The following is a 5,937-nucleotide window of genomic DNA, read 5'->3' on the forward strand; positions in this document are numbered from 1 at the left end:
CCCAAGTAACCACTCTCTCCCCCTGACCTGAAGCACCTTCTCCTCCTACCTTCCAGAACATTCACTTGCCTGGCTCTTCTCCTCCCCTTCTGACCACTCCCTGTCAGTCTCAATGCTGGTTTCACTTTCAACACTGGAGGACCCAAGACTCCTCTCGCCTCTGACCACACTCTCGCCCCTGGTGATCTTGTCCAGTCTGGGCTTTGAAGGACCCCCAAATTCCTATCTCTAGCCTGGCCCTGCCCCTTGAAATCCAGACTCACCTCCTCAAACTGCTTGCCAGGGCTCAGTACAAAAACCTTAGGGTCACCCTTCTCTCCTCTCTCCCTCTCTCATAATACACATCCAGCCTTCTCAGCAAATCCTGGGGGCTCTAACTTCAGAAATATCCAGAATCTGACCACTTCTCCTCTGGTCTCCCCTGGATTCCTGCATTGGCCTCCAAACTGCCCTCCCTGATTCCACCCTTGCCCCTTGCAGTCTGTTCTCAACACTGCAGCCAGAAGGAACCAGTGAGAGCATCCCCGGCCAAATCACTCCACTGCTGCCGTGAAAACTTCCCATCTCACTCAGAGTCCCAGGGCTTACAGTGGCCCCGTGACCTCTAAGCCCATCCCCTGCTGCTCTCCCCTGGTTGTCTCCTCTCCAGCACAGTGGTCTCTGTTGTTTCTCCAAGGCACCAGGGACTTTCCCTCCTCAGGGCCTTTGCATGTGCTATTTATTGCCTCTGCCTGAAAGGCTCTCCCACAGATCCCCACAGGGCTCCCCTCCTCACTTCCTCAACTCCTGACTTAAAGGTTACCTTTTCAGTGAGGCCTTTGCTGGCCTCCCTATCACAAACTGCAATCCCATTCCCAACATTCATATTCCCCCTCCCCTGCTTTTTTCCCCTCCAAATACTATATAACTTATTCATTATATGTAAGTCACACAAGAGCAAGGATTTTTGTCTGATTTGTTCAGTGTCTTCCCTGGTGCCTATAACACAGAAAACACACAATAAACATTTGATAAATGAATGAAAGAAACTCAGAAAGCTTAAGTAACTTGCCCAAGGTGGGAGAGCTCAGCTCTGACCCCAAAACCAGTGCTCTGAGTCACCATCTGTGATAAAATAAAGATGCTTTCTTTTTTTTTTTTTTTAAGTAAACGGTCTTTTTATTGTCCAGGTAAACAAAGTCAGGGTGGCCTTTGGTTAATCCCCCCCAATGAGGTGAATGAATAGGAGGCATGCAATGATGACACCCATGTTCTCCTCTCCAGGAGAAGGCTCTTGCCCTCCTAGGCCCTAAGGGTCAGAGGCAAGTAGGGCCAGGAGGCTCCAGAGGAACACCTGTCCAGGCCCACCATGCTGCAGAGGCCCAGGCCTGCTGCCTCCCTGACAGGACGAGGCAGGGGAACGCAGTGTTTGCTACACTGCCCCTGCCCCAGTACCCCCAAGCTAATAACACGCAGAAAAGCCCCAACCCCCCTCCCCCAGAAAACACTGCTAAGGCAGTCTGCTAGACTTCCCAAAGTAGCTGGCCCCAAGCCACAAAGCCAGAGCATTAGGGCTCCGCCCGGAAGGGGTCGCTATCCTAGGCCAGCAAGCAGCGGTAAAGGAAGTACAGGATGGCAAAAAATATCAGAAACTGAAGCATCTGGTCCCAGAGTGGGTCCTAGTGATCCTCGTCCAGAGCAGCCTCAGGGGCCAGCTCTTCTGGCCGGATGGCACGGCGGTCGAGCCACGAAGGAGGAGACGAAGGCGAGGACACGGCAGAGGTGGAGGAGAAGGTGGGGTAACAGGACAGGCCCAGGGAGCTTCTGGAGACGTTGGAAACAGGGCGGTAGTGTGCGATGCTCTGGTAGGCACTGTCCCGGCCATACACGGGGCGTCCCCTATCGTTGCCCTCCTCTTCAGAAGAGAAAAGATCGTCATCGTGAAGCTGGTGGTGAAAGGTGTCAGCAGCACGGAGTGAAGCCGAGGGCTGGCGGAAGCCCTCGGATGTGCCCGCAGACTCAGGCTCCCCGTAAGTCCTGGTGGTCAAGTAATTCTCCTCACAGTAGTCAGGATTATAGCTCTTGCTCTGGTAAAGTAAGGCGTCCTCTTTCTTGGGCAGATCGTACACATCCGAGTCCACGGACGCCGAATCTAAGTCCGAGGACCGACGGGACGAAGAGGATGTATACGAGCTCGGGGGCGAGAGCCTCCGCCTCTGGGTCTCATACTCGAAGATTTTCTTTGCATAGGGCTTGTGGCTGGAAGCCACGACGGGCCCGTGCGGCGGAATGTTATACTGGCGCAGCAAGGCAGCCAGCTCGGTGTCCGACAGGGCCGCGTAGTCGTCCATGGCGGGCAGCGGGCGGCAGAGGCCTGGGGTGGCCCGGGCCTGGTGTTACGGGCGGAGCTACGACTGCCTCAGAGCGCGACAGGAGCAGCGCGAGCGCCTCAGCAGCGGCTACGCCCGCGTCACGCCTGCGTCACAATCGCGTCCAACCGCGGCCCCTGTGGGCCGCGCGCGCTGTCAATAAAGATGCTTTATCACTGCACAGTCAGATACCTACAGACCTGGTAAAAATTCAAACCAAGTTACATAGCGAGGGGTCCATTAACCCAGCTCATTTGCTGCTTTCATTAACCTGATATTCTCTTGGAAGACTAGGGGGATTTAAAAAACAACAATTTAGAAAAAGTAACATACACCTGGGAGCTACCCCAATCACAAGAAGCTGAAGGATGAATGCACCTCAATCCCTGAGGAGAAGTAAACAAATCAGATCAAAATACATACTTTTCCATTTTAAATAAACTTTAAAAAATCTGAGAAATAAAGAAACCAAAACCCCTACTATTAACATTTTAGCATTTTTTCCCCCTATACACACTGTTTGGTAGTTTGTGTAACATGCTACATATACAATTATGTACCCTGCATTTTCACTCACAGCATACGTATTTTCTATATTACTGCGTACATCCTTATAGCCCCCAAATTTAAGGCTATGTGGTATCTTGTCAGCAGGCAATGAACTCTAAGCTGGTAAAAAAACAAAGAACATAAGCATCAATTCAACATGGAAGCCTGAGGCCGCTGCTCAGCCTGCCATCTTCAAATCGACTGCTAGCTCCACCACTGAACTTGACCCAGCTGCATTTTCCAGGGGCCAGGAGGATCAGTTCCTTTGGCAATCCTCGGGCCATATCGCTTCTGGAAGTCACAACTTAAGACCACGGGTTATTTAAGTGGCCACTGCCACTACCGTGCAAAGAGTAAGGGCTAAGTTTCCAACGGTGCCAATAACCACAAGTGTGGGGAAACAAGCAACAAAGATAGTCACCCATTCAACAAATATGGAAAAGCACTGCTGTGCGCCAGGCACCGAGGACACAATGCTGCACAGAGGCCATAGGGAAGAGGGACATCGTCAAATAGCCACAAAAACAGATTTTAAATCCCAAGAGTGACAAGTGCTACTGAGGAGAGAAATATCGCACCACAAAGACTCACAGAAAACGGGTGTTTATAAGAGTCAGGAGGTTGAGGATGGTTTCCCAGGCAGAGAAGGCATTAATGGGGTGCAGGGAGGGGAGGTGGGAGACAAGGCCAGAAAGAAAGGTGGGGGTCGGCAGCCCATGGACTGACCACGTTCAAGAGTTTAGTCTCCAGCTTAAACCAAGGGAAAGGCCAAGGAAGGATCTTTAAAGTATGTGCAGTGCCTGGGAAAGGAATGTGATCAGATTTGTATTTCAGGATCATCACTGGAGCCTCAACGTGAGGCAAAAGCAGGACGGCCGTCAGAGCAGTCCCAGGAGGAGTCTGCCCCAGGAGACGTGCCAGGCGGTGTCCTACACCCAGGCCCTTTCATCAACACTGTCTCCGAGGCCCTCCACCTCCTCTCGCCTGCACCCACTTCTTTCCTCCTCCACTCTTCTCTCCTCCCGTTCTGCTTCTCTCATTGGCTCTGCCGCTCTCCAGGCCAACCACAGACAGGTCAAACGGTGACACCTCCCTGTACCTGCACAGTGGGCGGGGCTCCCCTAAATCCCAGCCATGCCCAACACAACACAATGACAGAATCTGACCACAGGAGAGATGACTGGAACACCCAGGACAGGCTGGGGAACTATGGCGTAAGGAAAAGAGGATGGGAAAGTGGTTGGTTGTTTGCTTTTATTTAAAGGTTTTTTTTTTAAATGTGGATCGTTTTTAAAGTCTTTATTGAATTTGTTACAATATTGCTTCCATTTTATGTCTTTTGGTTTTTTGGCCGCGAGGCATATGGGATCTTAGCTCCCCAACCAGGGATGGAACCCTCACCCCCTGCATAGGAAGGCGAAGTCTTAACCACTGGACCACCAGGGAAGTCCCTGTTTGTTTGTTTTTAATTTAATGGAAAACAAGAACAAGAGTTAGGAATCCTAAAACATACCACTGCTGGGACTCACGAGCAGAGATACAGGTGGGTCTGGGGTACAGCCCGGATGTCGGGATTTTATAAAGCTCCTCAGTGGATGCTTAGGTACAACCAAAGGTGAAACCCAGTGGCATTATTTTTTTAACTTTTTATTTTGAAATAATTATTTGCTCACAGGAACTTACACAAATAGTGCACAGAGTCCCACGAACCCTTCACCCAGATTCCTCCAGTGATGGTATCTTATATGACTAGAGTACAATAGCAAAAGGAAGAAACTGACATGGGTATAATACTGATAACTACACTATGCCTCTTACTCAGCTCTCATCAGTTTTTGCATGCCCTGATTTGTGTGTGTGTGTGTGTAACTCTATGCAATTTGATCCAGCGTATAGATTTGCGTAACCACCATCACAATCAAGATACAGAACTGTTCCATCTCCACAAAGTAACTCCCTCGTGCTACCCTTTTATAGTTCCACCAGTCCTCTCCTCTCCCTGTCACTGTCCCACAGCAACCAGTAATCTGTTCTCCAACTCTGTAATTTTGTCATTTGGAAAATGTAATATAAATGGAATCATATAGTATATAACATTTGAGATTGGCTTTATTCCCAAAGCACAATGCCCTTGTGATTCATCCAAGTTGCTGCCTGTATTCATTCCTTTTTATTGCTGAGCAGTATTCCATTGAATGGATGGACTGGAGTGTGTTTTTTGTTTTTAACATCTTTATTGGAGTATAATTGCTTTACAATGTTGTGTTAGTTTCTGCTGTATAACAATGGAGTGTCACCCACTGAAGGACATCCAAGTTGCTTCCAATTCGGGGCTATTATAAATAAAGCTGCCACGAACATTCCGGTACGGGTTTTTGTGCAGACATAAATTTTTATTTCTCTGGGATGCATGTCCAAGAATACAACTGCTGGGTCACGTGGCAAGTGCAAAGTTAGTTTTATAAGAAGCTGCTAGACTACCTTCCAGACTGGGTGAACCCTTTTACATTCCCACCAGCAGCGTCTGAGAGAACCAGTTTCTCTATACCCTTGCCAGCATTTGGCATTACTACTATTTTTTTGTTTCAGCCATTCTAGTGCTCATTCTAATAGATGTTAGAATACATAGTACTATCTCATTGTGATTTTAATTTTCATTTCTCTAATGGCTAATGATGTTGAACATCTTTCCACGTGCTTATTTGCCGTCTGTATATCCTCTTCAGTGAAATGGCTGTTCACATCTTTTAACCATTTTTAATCGGATTTTTTGACTGCTTACTATTGCATTTTGAGAGCCCTTGATTCATTCTGAATACAAGTCCTTTGTCAGACATGTGGTTAGCAAATATTTTCTCTGAGTCTGTAACCTGTCTTCTCATCCTCTTCACAGGGTTTTTCACAGAAGTTTTTAATTTCTTCTGACAGAAGAAATCTGACTGATTTTTTTTTTTCTTTAATGTTCTTCTGGTGTGATGGAGTCTAAGGACTCTTCACCTAGGCCTAGGTCCTAAAGATTTTCTCTTGTGTTTAATTCTCA

At 48.3% G+C, this 5,937-nt stretch overlaps 1 pseudogene; it reads right to left on the reverse strand.

The window, feature by feature from the left end:
• Positions 1–1,499: 1,499 nt before the first annotated feature.
• Positions 1,500–5,059, reverse strand: LOC112394993 (emerin pseudogene; annotated as a pseudogene).
• Positions 5,060–5,937: the final 878 nt, after the last annotated feature.

Source organism: Neophocaena asiaeorientalis, unplaced genomic scaffold (genome assembly GCF_003031525.2).
Source record: "Neophocaena asiaeorientalis asiaeorientalis breed wild unplaced genomic scaffold, Neophocaena_asiaeorientalis_V1.1 scaffold324, whole genome shotgun sequence".
NCBI classification, from domain to species: domain Eukaryota; kingdom Metazoa; phylum Chordata; class Mammalia; order Artiodactyla; family Phocoenidae; genus Neophocaena; species Neophocaena asiaeorientalis.